A 14,067-nucleotide genomic window follows, 5' to 3' on the forward strand; every position below is an offset into this window, starting at 1 on the left:
CCGCTAGAAACCCTGCATCCAACTGTTTTTGCACTTCTTCCTTTATCTTGACAGCCATCTCTGGTCTTGTTCTTCTGAGTTTCTGCTTGACCGGAGCACAATCCTCTTTGAGAGGCAAACGGTGTACCACAATGTCTGTGTCAAGCCCTGGAATGTCCTGATAAGACCAAGCGAAGATGTCAACATACTCTTGCAGCAATTCAATCAGCCCCTTCTTCACATTATCCTCCAAAGCAGCCCCTATCTTGATCTCTCTCTTGACGTCCTCAGTGCCGAGATTAATAACTTCGATAGACTCTTGATGCGGTTGAATGACCCTTTCCTCCTGTTTTAACAATCTGGGAAGTTCTTCAGGGAGTTCACAGTCTTCATCACCTTCTTCTTCAGCTTAAAAAATTGGATTTTCAAAGTCGAAGCGAGCCATAGCAGAACTGTTATCAATAGGGTCCGGTGACGTGCATCTGCGTGAGTGATGGTATGTGCTTATGAGTGTGAACAAGGAGTGAAAACTAAACAAGACATTGCCAATTTTTTTTTTTGATTTTTGAAAACTGCAAAAATAGAAAGACAGTGAACAAAATATTTGAATGCAAAAAGACGTCCTTTATTTATGATAAAAATGCAAGTATTCACATAGATGAGCCCTACAATGAGTTATTACGCCCTGGGCGGAACGTAAGACTTGGATATGCACAAATGAACAAAGAAAATTACTCTTCAAGGAGAGTGACTTGGATAATCTCTTCAGAAGACCAGTTGCGGAGAACTTCACCCAGGACCATTGGACGCACCCAGTTGTCAATGTCGCAATCACTATCCTCATCTTCTTTGTTGATTGCAAAGACCTGGCCGTACTGAACAATGCCAGCGTTGGAGAAAGTAATCGGCCCCTGACGAGTCTGAGGCGTTGAAGTTGTAGAAGTCAATGCTAGCTGATACCCAATCCCAAACTTGTCTTCCTTCATAGGTAAATCCAACAGACGTCCCCAACCGGGAGTAACACCTGAATTTACCAAGGCCTGTGTCTACTTGAAGGACAAAATAGAGGCACCTACTTCAACCTCTTCCACTGGAGCTGCATCCTTGATTTGAACTGCCTCAAAGGCCTGACACAGGGTCTCATGAATCTCACCTTCTACCTCTACATACTTGAATGTAGACAGGTGATTGACCAAAATATCCTCCTCACCACAGACAGTGATAATTCTTCCGTTGACCGGGAACTTGATCTTCTGATGCAAGGTCGAGGAGATTGCCCCGACGTTGTGGATCCAAGGATGACCCAGCAAGCAGCTATACGAAGGACTGATATCCATCACATAGAAGACGATGTTGAAGGTTTGTGATCCAATCTGAATTGGCAATTCTACCTCTCCGAACACCGACCTATTAGAACCATCGAAGGCTCTCACCACAAGATCGGAAGGCTTCAAGATCAAACCTTCTACGTCTAACTTTGACAGGGCTCTCTTGGGTAGCACATTGAGAGAGGAACCTGTATCCACCAGAACATGTGATAACATAGTGTCTTTACACTCCATCGAAATGTGCAAAGCCTTTTTATGATCGCGTCCAACTGGCGTCAAGTCAGAATCAGTAAAACCCAACTCGTTGCTTGCATGAACATTTGCAATGATCCCTTCTAGTTGGTTCACTGAGATCTCCTGAGGCACATATGCAGCATTAAGGACCTTCAGGAGTGCCTCCCTGTGTGCCTCCGAACACAGCAGGAGTGAGAGAATAGATATCTTAGACGGCGTCTGAATCAACTGATCGACTACCTTGTAGTCGCTTTTCCTTATGATTCTCAAAAGCTCGTCCACATCCTTCGCGAAAGTAGGCTCAGAGCCAGCCTGTGGTGCAGAGGTACCCTCATTCATAACTTGCTTGCCTTTGGCCTTCGCCGCGGCGTCAGCACTATCAGGTTGGGTAACCGGTGGTGAGAACAGTCTACCACTTCTGGTGAATCTCCCGATTCCACCAACATTGTCCACTACGGGATCTTTTATCTCAACTCCAGATTCAGACTTCTGATCTTGCACCTTTTCTACCTTCAGTGGCTGCTCCACTCCATGATCATACGTGTACACACTCCCCCCGTAATGCCAAGGAATGGCCCTTTCGCTGGTGAAAGGTAAAGGACCAGGGGTCGTGATGGTCATAGCAGATTGATGCGGTTGCACTGGTGGCACCGGTTGCGCTACTAGCACACTTATCTGAGTGGTCGGGTAGAAAATGGTGATAGTAGCAACATCACAGTCATACTCATAAATCTTATTTATTGAAGTACAAACATCCGAAACATCGGAATCAAGTTCAACAAGTACATCATAATCAAGCACAATGTTTGGAATATCAGCAACAACATCAGAGAAATTAATTACATCATTGGGAATTACAAAATCAGCAGGAACAACATTTGTAAACTCTTCAGCATCTTCAGGAAAGAGAGGATCAACATCTGCATTCTCAACAACCCCTTCAACAACCCCTTCAACAGACCTTTGGGCAGATAGGTCTTCAGCTTGGAGGATACCATCATCAAGCAAGGCCTGGATATCCTGCTGCAGCTTCACACAACCCCCACTCTATGCAACACAACCCAAACAACCGCTCCCACAGTCGAGGAAAACATCTGCCTTTAGCAAGTATTCTTTGATTTCTAACAGCGGAGTCTTCAGTTTTAACACATCCTTAACTGACTTGACTTCTCCTTCAACCATGTTAACATTTTCTCTACCATGCTGCGGCATAGGATTGTTGACAACATTAGGAGCCGGCGCAAAGTTAAGGGCCATTGAGTCAATAAGGTCCTGAACTACGTGCTTAAAAGCTTTGCAGTTCTCAATCGTGTGGCCCGGTGCCCCAGAGTGGAACTCACACCTAGCATTGGCGTCATAACCCACTGGAAGCCTGCCAATAGGAGGAGCCAAAGTGCGTAACTGCACAAGTCGCAACTGCTAAAGGTTGGGAAGTGATTGGGTGTATGACATCGGAAGAGTGTCGAAACGCCTAGCCATCATCCTCTGTCTCTGTTGATAGGAAGTTCTGTTACCCTGTTGTTGTTGGTATTGATTTTGTTGACGTTGCGGTTGTTGTTGTTGCACTGGTGCTGCAGCCAGAATGGTCACAGCTGCAACATAAGGTTGCTGATGGTAATTCTGAAAATTGCTCCTCCAGTTACCCCTACTCTGATAAGAAGACACCGAATTGGCCTCCCCTTCTCTCCTCTTCTACCCCTCAATGAACGGCTTCTTTGTCCCTGATGATGATCCAACCCCATTTTGGATCTTACACGTCTTCAAGTAGTTCTCCACCCTCTCATCGATAAAGACCACATCAACAAAATTCGAGGCGTTGCAACCCACCAGACGCTCCAAATAAGATCCAGGCAGTGTGTTCATAAACATGTTGGCCATCTCTTTTTCCAACATCGGAGGCTGAACACGGGAAGCCATCTCTCTCCAGCGTTCAGTGTAACACCTCAAAATTTGCCCTCCTCTTCTTGCGACTAGTTTAGCATATTGCATTTCATTTTAGGACATTAGGCATTGCGTTTTGCATATCATATGGAAATAAGAAATTCATCCTCCCAGAGTCTTTTCAAGAGATGGAGAAGTTACATGATTTAAGCCTAAGGGTTTCTATGAACTGATGATCAACCATCTGAGGGTTGGACTTCAATTAGGGTTTTCTTGGTTCTTCAAGGAGGTTGAGCATTATCTTGTTTGCAAGGATATGTCACCATCATCATGGTTATGTCATCACCAAGGGTTTCAAGATTCATGCTCAAGTTTCCTTGGGATTAGGGTTTTGACATCTGGTCAACCCTAATCAATGCCATTCTTTCAACCAGGGTTTCTCAAGGAGATGAGGCATTCTATTGAGATGGAGATCACATGGTTATGTTAATGAGCTTACATGAGCTAGGGTTTCATTTCTGAGCCATTTCCTCAAGTGGTTGAGGCTCAAGCTGATCAGGGCATGTCAAGGTCATCTGAGGACCACAAAAAGTCAACTGACGGTTATGAGGTGGGGAAATGAGTTTCAACATCTCAATCATGTTCAAAAGAGGTTCATTTGTCATTTCAAACATCTATCTTGAAGATTTTGAAGTCAGGGCAAAAGTTTCCAAAAATGGAAAGTGACCTGTAATTTCAAGTTTCCAAAATGGCAAGTTTTTGGTCCACATTCAACTTGACTTTCCAACATCAAAGAAGCTTCAAATGGATTTTTGGTGAACATGAAAGTTGAAGATCTTCCTCTCCTCTTTTCAAAAAGTCCAAGATCATGATCATCTGATGAATGGTTGAGGAGTTATGCTCAAATGATCACAAAGTGTACATGGAAGTTCAACTTGGCATAACTTTTGATCCAAAACTCCAAATTGGTCCACTCTTTTTGAAAAATGCTTATCATGACCAATACTTTCCAAATCAACCATTGCCTTGCATGGAAATAGCTCATGTGATAACTTGTTCATCCATATGCATTTTGGAGGGAAAATTGACAATTTAAATTTGGTTGATTATGCAAGCCATTTGATCATTCCATTGTGTTTATTAGATGATTTTAAGTAGATTTGGACCATTGCATGGCACTGTTCACGTAGGAATTGTACATGCTACCTCATTTTTCATTTTTTGCAAAACACCTCTTATTTCATTAATTATGTTTAGCCAAAGCCTAATTGTGATTAGCATGGTGATTAGTACATGATATAAAAGCTAAATCCTAACAGAATTTGTCATAACCACAATTCTAGATCTAGAATTCAAGATTCCCTCCAAAAATTCTCTCACTTCAAACTTGAAATTTCTTCACATAACTCATGAATTTTCTTGCATAATCTGGTTCAATGAGCATTATTGAGTAGGAATCAAGCATTGGATTGGAGAATTTGGTGCATATTCGTGCATACACAAAGCTTGAACATGAAGATGGATCTTGAAAATTGAGCTTCATTCAGGTGGATTCAAGTATCAATTTGTGCATCAAACTTCATATCAAGGTTGGAGAAGAAGATCTGGAAGTGTTGGAGCCTTGAACACGCAGATTAAGCCATTGTCATCTCAAACCAGGTGAAAATCGAATCTCTTGTTTTGCCTTCTTATTGCCATGAACTTGTAGATTTTTTGATGCTGATGACTCTGATCTAAGTAGCATTTGAAATGGATGAGAATTGAGTGAGATATGCTGAATTCAAGTTTGGTTGTTCATATTGTTTTCCTTCGATCCGTGCGTATCAGTGAGAATTAGGACTAATGAGCGTGAGATTCGTGTTCTACATTACAAGACGGTTCGATCCATATATAACACGTTAAATTCTGGAAAAATTATTCATGTTGCTCCGCCGGTCCAATCGGGGAAGACGGTGGAAACCACCGCGCTCCACCGTCTGTGAATAGTGCTAGGGTTTCTGTGTGGAACGTTGCGTTTTGCTTTGTGCGTGCCTTGGACCTTCGTGACGCCAGTTTGAACCTTCGCTTCTGCGTTTTAATTCCATTTCCTTTTCCATATTGAAACGCGGCGTTTTGCTTTTGATGCGCCTTGGACCTTAAGCACCTCTGTTCGAACCTGGCTTATGCTTGCATTCTGAATTTTAATTGCAATGCTCATTGACCATAAGCGCACAGGTTCGATACTTAGCGCATGTATTTTTCTTATTTGTCAATTGATTTTCTGAGCGCTCATTTGACTTGCTTGTCCTGTGTTCAATTCCTGGCTATGCATGTTTCCATTTCATTTCCAATAACATTTTCCACATGATTTTCATTATTTCATTTTTATTTTCTTCAAAATTGCAAAAATCAAAAAAAATAGTATACATGTCCAATTTAATCCAAATTTTTTCCACATGTTCATTTTAATGTCTAGTTTTTTTTAGCATTTATTTCCTGATTTTTGTATTGCTGGATTTTTAAATGTGCTTGCTTATTTGAACATGATGCCAAAATGACATGTTGTGCTAATTGATTTGTGAAATGCTCATAGTTTGTCCAATTGCCTTGAAATTTGACATGCTTATTCATAATACGTGACTTGATCTTTTGGCTTTTGTTTGGAATTTTTACCATTTAATACCACTGTTTTGGACACATGAACATATAGTGTGACAATTTGTGTCACACATTGGATGTTGCTTTTGTGCATTTTCATTCACACACCATTTGACCTCTTCTGGATTTAATTTTTGGTATGATGCTTGTCCATAACATGTTTAGCACACATAAAAAATTTCATGATCATTGAATGCTTTTCTGTTTTAATGTGGATTTTCTATGTTTGATGTCCAATTTTGATCACATTGTTTGCCTTTGTCTTATCTTGTTCATATGATGGCTTTCACTTTTGATTTGGCTTTGGTCCTTTTGAGGCCTTCTTCTTGTTTGATTGATTATGCTTCATGTGAAATATTGACTTCTGTTTTGGTCATTTGACTTACCTTTGACCCTAGTCTTTGTACTAGTGGTTTGTACTCACCGATTGTGTTTTGTATTTCAGGTATTGAGCACTTAACACTAATGTTTGGTGTGGTCTCATTATTTGAGATGCAATTGCTTTGATTACTAACCTTTGTTGTGTTGCAGGTCCATTGATGTGATGAATTCACTTGAGTGCTTGCACTTATGACTTGCATTGTGTAGATATTGGATAGTTCGACTGGTGTTGACTGTTGATTTGTCTGAATGCAATATTAACTGTTTGACTTTTGTACAGGTACATTAGCCGCTTGCTAGCTAGCTTTTTCTTTGCTTTGGAGTGTGGTTGATACACCACTGAGGTTGTTTAGCCTTCTCACTCCATGTAGTCTGGAAGCCCTATTGCTTTTTTGGCAGGCATTTGGCTGAAGTCCTCCTTAAGAGGCAATGTTTGTGATTGTTTATATTTGTGCCAAAGACCTCCAAGTGAGGCATGTAACTTGTTAAGTCCTACTAAGCGAAAAGGCAATTGACAGATAGAAGGGATTAGCAATCAATCCCCTGTTATTCGTTGAGTCGTTCATTATGCTCGCACTACGTGTTGATGCTCTTGAACATAACCCAAGATCTTTGTATAGAGTCAGTCAAGTGGAATAGGGTCCCTCTTTCTAGACCCCCACCCTTTCTTTAATTTGAGCTCACCCTGGCCAGGGTTAAGAGCATGAGGTCTAATCCTCATTTCCATATTTGATCAGCTTCACCCTAACTCTCAATGTTAGTGGTTAAGAGCTTCAGCATACCCCTACAGTTTTGGCTTGTTTGTCGAGGTTGATATGACCCCTCTTGACTAAAGCCCAACCATTTGTCTGAGCCTCTTGTTTGTATATAGAGTGTGATGCTTGATCATTTGTGATTGGTGTTTATTTGCTGTTTTGAATTGACTTGCTTCCTGTGCGAGTTAGATTCTGTTTAGATACCTCAACCTAGGGCTATTGTGGATTGCATGACAACTATTAGGCTCGAGTCAGTCTCCCTTTTAGTTTGTTATTTCCTGGTCTCTGGTTAGGAGAGAGTTTCTCCCCTGTTAAGAGGAACTACGTCGCCCTGATTCTCATACCAGATGAGATACGTAGGCAGGAGATCGAGCGAGATCTCTCCAGGCAACCTTTTCTTTTTTTGTGACAACTATTAGGTTCGAGTTCCAGACTCCCTATTAGTTTGTGTGTTCAACCTTTTTCTTTTTTGTGTGTGTTTGTGTGACAACTAGTAGGCTCGAGTTCCCGACTCCCTATTAGCTTGTTAATCTGATAACCCTTTTGCTTTGGTGTTCGCTGGTTAGCGTGTGGGTGTTTAGAGTCGGATGTAAGTCCATGGATTGGCATTCTGTTTCCTTGTTTTGTGTTTGTTTGGAGTCGGATGTAAGTCCATCTATTGGCATTCAGTTTCCTTGTTTGCGTTTGCTTTGAGGAGTCGGATGTAAGTCCAGGTTTGGCATTCTGTTTCCTTTTGAGTGTTTCTTTTGACGTCTCAGTGTCTCTTTTTCGTGTTTTGTTTCGGCGTGCGTTAGCTAAACTACGAGTGTTCTGATTCTTACCTGGATAGAGAAGATACGTAGGCATAGGATGCGATATCCTAGCGAGCATGTTTCCCATTTTCCCAAACTACGTTGACTCTGATGTTTGTTTCTGACAAACTACGTAGGCCCAGGACGCGACATCCTGCCGAGTCTACTTCCTCCGCCTTCTTTCACCTGTTTATTATTCCAGTGTGCGTGCATTCTTTGAGCAGTTATTTAGCAACCTTTTCCTATTCTTTTGATCATGGATCCCGTCGAGTACGACGGACGTGAGGGGTGCTAACACCTTCCCCTTGCATAACCGACTCCCATACCTTGCAATCTCTGGTCGTAAGACTGTTCCTTTCCCATTTCTTAGGTTAGTCCAGCGCTTCCTTTCCGTCATAGGATGAATAGCGTCGGTGGCGGCTCTGTAAACAATGTATTTTTACCGCCGGTTGTTTTTCGCGTTGCGACATTGAGCATACTCTTTGAAACACTCGTTCCTCTTGAGAGACAGATTCTGGAGTTGAGTCCTGTCAGGTGCCATATCTGCATTGTACTGATATTGCTTCACAAAGGCCTCAGCCAAGTCTCTCCAATAGTGAATATGGGCTCTGTCCAGCCTCATATACCACTCCAAGGATGCCCTAGCTAGGCTGTCTTGGAAGAAGTACATGAGCAGCTTCTCATCATCGGAATACACAACCATCTTGCAAAAGTAAGCTTGCACATGAGTCTTCGGGCAAGAGTTGCCATTGTACTTATCAAAAACAGGGACTCTAAACTTTGGTGGAACTCTCACACCTGGGACCAGCCCCAAGTCAGTAACATCCACACCAAGAGCATTCTGCCCTTCCACAGCTTTCAACCTTTCTTCTAGTCTCCGAAACATAGGGTCCATACCATGGCCCATGCCAAAGTCCTCCTGAAGTAGGGGGAACTGATCCTCCTGATCATCATGGAGGGGTTGTTGATCAAGGTTGACACGTGTGATTGGGATAGGCCCCGGTTCATTGGGTCCATTAGCCTCTCCAGCTGGAGGATCAGTCACAACCTCCACTTGAGTAGTAGGGGGATTCCTCTGTACCAACAATCTAAGCTCCTGTTGTCCTTGAGCCACTCCTTGGACCACTTCCATGAACTGATTCATGTGAATCCTCATCTCAGCGAGCTCTGCTTGTAGACTGATGCGTGCTTTTCGCAAGTATACGAACGCGTCAGAGTAATATAAAAGATTGTCGAATCCACAGAGACCAAGTGTCAATCTATCGTTATCTATTGTTATGGTGTTTATCAAAGGCAATCAAAATAGTTGTTTTTAGAGTGTGCAATGAAATGTAAAGAGATGAATAAAGTTCAATTAATAAAGACAGAGTCGAATGTAATTCACATAATCAATTAATAATCCATGTACTTGCTAATATAACTATTTATCTGCAGTGTTTCCTACTTTGAAAAGAACTAATTTAACGGGAACTGTCGCTTTCGCGTATTCAGAACCGAGTTGTACTCCCTAATCAAACCCTCTTATTGTCATTTATAAAAAGGCGCGCATTGCGTTAGAGTAGTAAACCTATTTTTAAGAAATATAGTATCTTGACTAAGTTGAAAAGTACTATAACCTGGATTTCTTAACCAAAAGAGGTTCTCACGAACCAGACTCTAAACTTATAAACGCGTCCGAAAATAGTTTTAAAATTTCTTTTCTTCTTAAGTTAAAAACTCCTAATGAACTAAACAAAGCGCTTTCGCTGTTTTTGAAATAGTTAAAAACAATTAAGTTTAGATAGACGTTGGACGGCTTTCGATCTTGCCCAACGGAAATTAAGTTCGGGAAAACTTAAGTTGAAAGTTAAAATAGCCCTTAAGTGTTTCTATGAACAATGGTACGGATTATTGGTTCAATTACGATCTTTACATTCTAACCTTATAGATTTAGTTAGACATGGTAAAGTAAAGGTGCATTAATTTAAATAAAAGTAGTGCGAGTGCGGAAAGTAAATAAAAGTAGTGCGAGTGCGGAAAATAAATAAAAGTAGTGCGAGTGCGGAAAATAAATAAAAGTAGTGCGAGTGCGGGAAATAAATAAAGTAGTGCGAGTGCGGGAAATAAATAAAGTAAAGCGAGTGCGAGAAATAAATAAAGTAAAGCGAGTGCGAGAAATAAATAAAGTAAAGCAAGTGTGAGAAAATAAAATAGATAAAGACAAAGTAATAAAAACCTGCTCCAATCGGAGGGTTGAATAAATTTGCAAAGCGGAAATGAAAATGGCGGCAGGATTAACTTCCTTCCAAAGTGCTCCAAACTCGATTACAGACTCGATTACACAATTGTGGTAACACCCCAATGTGAGGCGATTACCACTTTAAAATACTGAATATATGCCTAAGTGAAACAAAGTTGCTATGAGTTTGCCTCTACTCTAAGTTTGGATGCCTAAACAAGTGATTTCGAGTTTCTATTTATAAGCAAGTAAAAAGATGGAAATGACAAGGATGCCCTTCAACTTGAAAATGGGAGGGAAAACTTTTCCTCTTGTGGTGCCTTCCACAAGGCCATGGCGCCCGCCACAAGGCCAACCTGAGGCGCCTTAGTGGAAGTAGTGGGGAACATGGCAGTTGAGGGAAGTTGAGTTGGAACACGTCATGGCAGGGTCTATGGCGCCAGCCACAGTGGGAGCCACAAGTACAAAGTGCTGAATTTTAGGGTTTTTAGCTCTTTTTCACTCCTTTTCTCGATCGGGGCTCCGATTAAAGTAAAAACCTGAAAATAAAGAGAAACATAGTAATAATACAACAAAATAACAATAAAACTACTAAAATGCATGCGAAATCGGAGTCGAAAATACGGTGAATTTCAGTGTTATCAAACTCTCCCACACTTAAACCTTTGCTTGTCCTCAAGTAAAACATTAAAAAGCTCATAAAAGAAAAACTGGTGTAAACGAGTGCTTCAGGTAAAAAAGCTTCTAAGTTCTAGTCGGGATGCAGTGATAGGTACTAACTGAGTGAACTAAGGGTATCATGATGACACGAATCTGCAAATACGGACATAGACTCCATTCCTATATTAATCAACCCATATTATCCCACAATACCTAGGCCTACCTCTTCATCTCTTTTTGTGTCCTTTTCATTCAGGCGCAATCACATTAAGCCCGTCATCCGTACATGCTTCATAGTAGAGTGACCTGTTAGTGATTATGACCTAAACATGGGGTTTCTGGCACATAAATCTGTGTAAACCCTTTTATTTAACCCAACTGTAGTTGTGGGGGATCGGATCGTAATCCGCCCTACCGAGTTCAGCGCCAGATACCTCTGAACCAACTAACAGCGGGTAAGTTTTCCTTTTTCTTTTTCTTTTTCTTTTTCTTTTTGTAGCAACTTTTTACAATTCTTTGGTTTAAATGACTTTGTGAGGGTCACCTATACCGGAGTTGCCTTTTTGCTTTCTTTTATTTATTTTGCTGGATCATTCACTTATTTGCATCGGTCCCCTACGTAGAGGATGCGTAGGCCGAAGCTGATTGCTAAGATAAACTACTGAGGAATTATACTGAAATGATGATTAAGGCCATGGTATATGTGGTTTCGGGAATGATTCCTATATTTACGAAGTCTATGGTGCTAAAATAATACTGATGTTTCAAAAAGTTCTCCCAAGTCACCGCATCCTTACTCAAATCCGTCTTTAAAACCCAAAAACTTTCGGAATAACACTGTTTTCTTTTGCAAAAAATTTCAGTGAGGCTAAAGGTATGAGGAGATTAGACTGTACTAAAGATACACTATATTTGGTGAAACGTCAGACTCATGCATTATCTAAGACACTTAAACTAAAAGCAAAATAAAATAAAATAAATAAAAAGCAATAAAGGTAAACAAACTATCTAAAAACAGCAAAGAAAATGAACAAACTAACTGAAAATAAAAGAAAAGCGATAAAGGCTCCTCCCACACTTAAATCGAACATTGTCCCCAATGTTTCGAAATAAGATAAGGGAAGACTTACCTGACAACCTACTGATGACCACTGGTGCCTTCGCCATCCTGAGGTGGACGACGGGATCGGGTACGACGACGGCCTCGCTGAACCATCCTGGCCTGTAAGGCATCCTGAGCGGCCCTCACCTTTCGAAGGTTACCTAGAATGGAACCCTGAGTGTTTTCGATGAGTGCAATGTGTTGCTGATGGTATTGTTACTGACGGGCTTGCGTATTTGTAATCGTAAGCAGGGACTGTAAAACAATATCATAAGATCTATCTGTCCTCCTCTGCGATTCTTGCATGAAGCTCATGTTATCCGGCAGTTGTTGTTGGATGGTAGAGAGTAGGTCATCACGCCTTTCCTCTCTAGCCATGTGGTCACGCCATATCTCCTCTGTAATATAAAAGCCAGGAGTGGTACCTGCAGAAGAAGAAGATGGTGCGGTGTGTGGTGGTGAAGGATGATGGGGGGACACATGGGGTACGGGAGATCTCTCTCTCCGATCATATTCATCATCAGTGTCATGTCCCGCCTCATCAGGAAAATTAGGAGGAAGAGGACCCAAAACAGGTGGAGCATCTAAAGCGTAGGTCCAATTCCTTTCATCTCGTACATCTGTACGTCTAGTGCATGGTAAAACAACAGATGGGATAGCTACACCATGAACCATAAGCATATAGCCTCCTCTCTCCTCAAACGGCACAATTTCATGTCTCTCAGAAATTTTAGGTTAATTGTGCGAGGAGGTAAGGGGTCTAGGGTAGCTATCTCATTGTTCAGGTTAAGCGCCCGAGCAATAGACGTAATCAATCCTCCGAAAGAAATCGGTCCCGCTTTATTTAAAGTTAAAGCCATATGAGCGAGCATGAACGTGACCGAATTAATTCGTCTATTTGTGAGGCTTCCTTGCAAAAATAGAAGCTCTCTAGCATTAACCTTATTTGGATTCTCCCGGCCAAGAATAGTACATGCCAACATATATCTAAAAACTCTGATGGCCGGGTTATGGATAATCGAGGCAAGAACTCCTTCAAAAGAGTTTATGGAAGTGTTTGATAATCGCTCCCAGAAGGAAAATACCTCGACTGACCAATCCGAATCCAAAGGGGCCTCACAAATAGCACCGTCCCCATGAGGGATTCCTAACAAGCCTGCTAGTTCGTCGGTACTGAATTCATATTCAACAACAAGCATTCTAAATCTGACAGAACCAACTGTGCTAGCAGTGTTAGGATTGACAATATAGATTAAAGAACTCAAAAATTCAATTGTCAATCGCTCATAGGTAGGTTCGTTGTTTGAAAAGAAATTTAAATTATCTAATAAATGAAATATACTATGATAGATACCTAAAGTGTAGAGACAATTTTCGTCAACATACCTTGTCGGGAGGATCTACCGATTTTGCAACCGTTCGATAATCTTCCTCTGCCTATCTCCCGGTTTCCCTCCTCGAAGAATAAATCCATTAAACTCCATTGTGTAGCTCTTGAAACGTCACGAAGAAGATGAAGTGGAATGTGAAAAGGTTGGATTTTTACGAAATCCGACGGATGAAAATGAAAATGGAAATCGGGGAAATTATTTGTATGGTGTGGGGATGAGAATGAAAATGGAAATCCGACGGATTTTTACCAAACTCCATTGGTCCTTTGGCTTGGGCTTCTCGTTGTCTTTTGGCTTGAGGGGTCCGGATAGCGTTTGTCTTGTAATTTTCCTAGTATCATTGGCTTGCATGAATTTATAAAAGCAAAAATAAAAATAAAAATGAAATAAAATTTAAACATTAGATTAATAAATAAATAAACAACTAAAGTAAAAATCTAAATAAAACAAACATAAGACATATATATATATATATATATATATATATATATATATATATATATATATATATATATATATATATATATATATATATATATATATATATATATATAAAAAGTAGAAATATCAATGTGTAGACATAGTTGATAAAATATTCCAAATGCGATGATATAAAATGAGTTATGTAAATGCGAGAAATATAAAAAGGAGATAAAATAAGATGAAATGGTGAGATCATATAGTAGGAATGTCGGCTTCCTGAGTGGATC

This window comes from Lathyrus oleraceus, chromosome 7, assembly GCF_024323335.1.
Source record: "Lathyrus oleraceus cultivar Zhongwan6 chromosome 7, CAAS_Psat_ZW6_1.0, whole genome shotgun sequence".
NCBI lineage: Eukaryota > Viridiplantae > Streptophyta > Magnoliopsida > Fabales > Fabaceae > Lathyrus > Lathyrus oleraceus.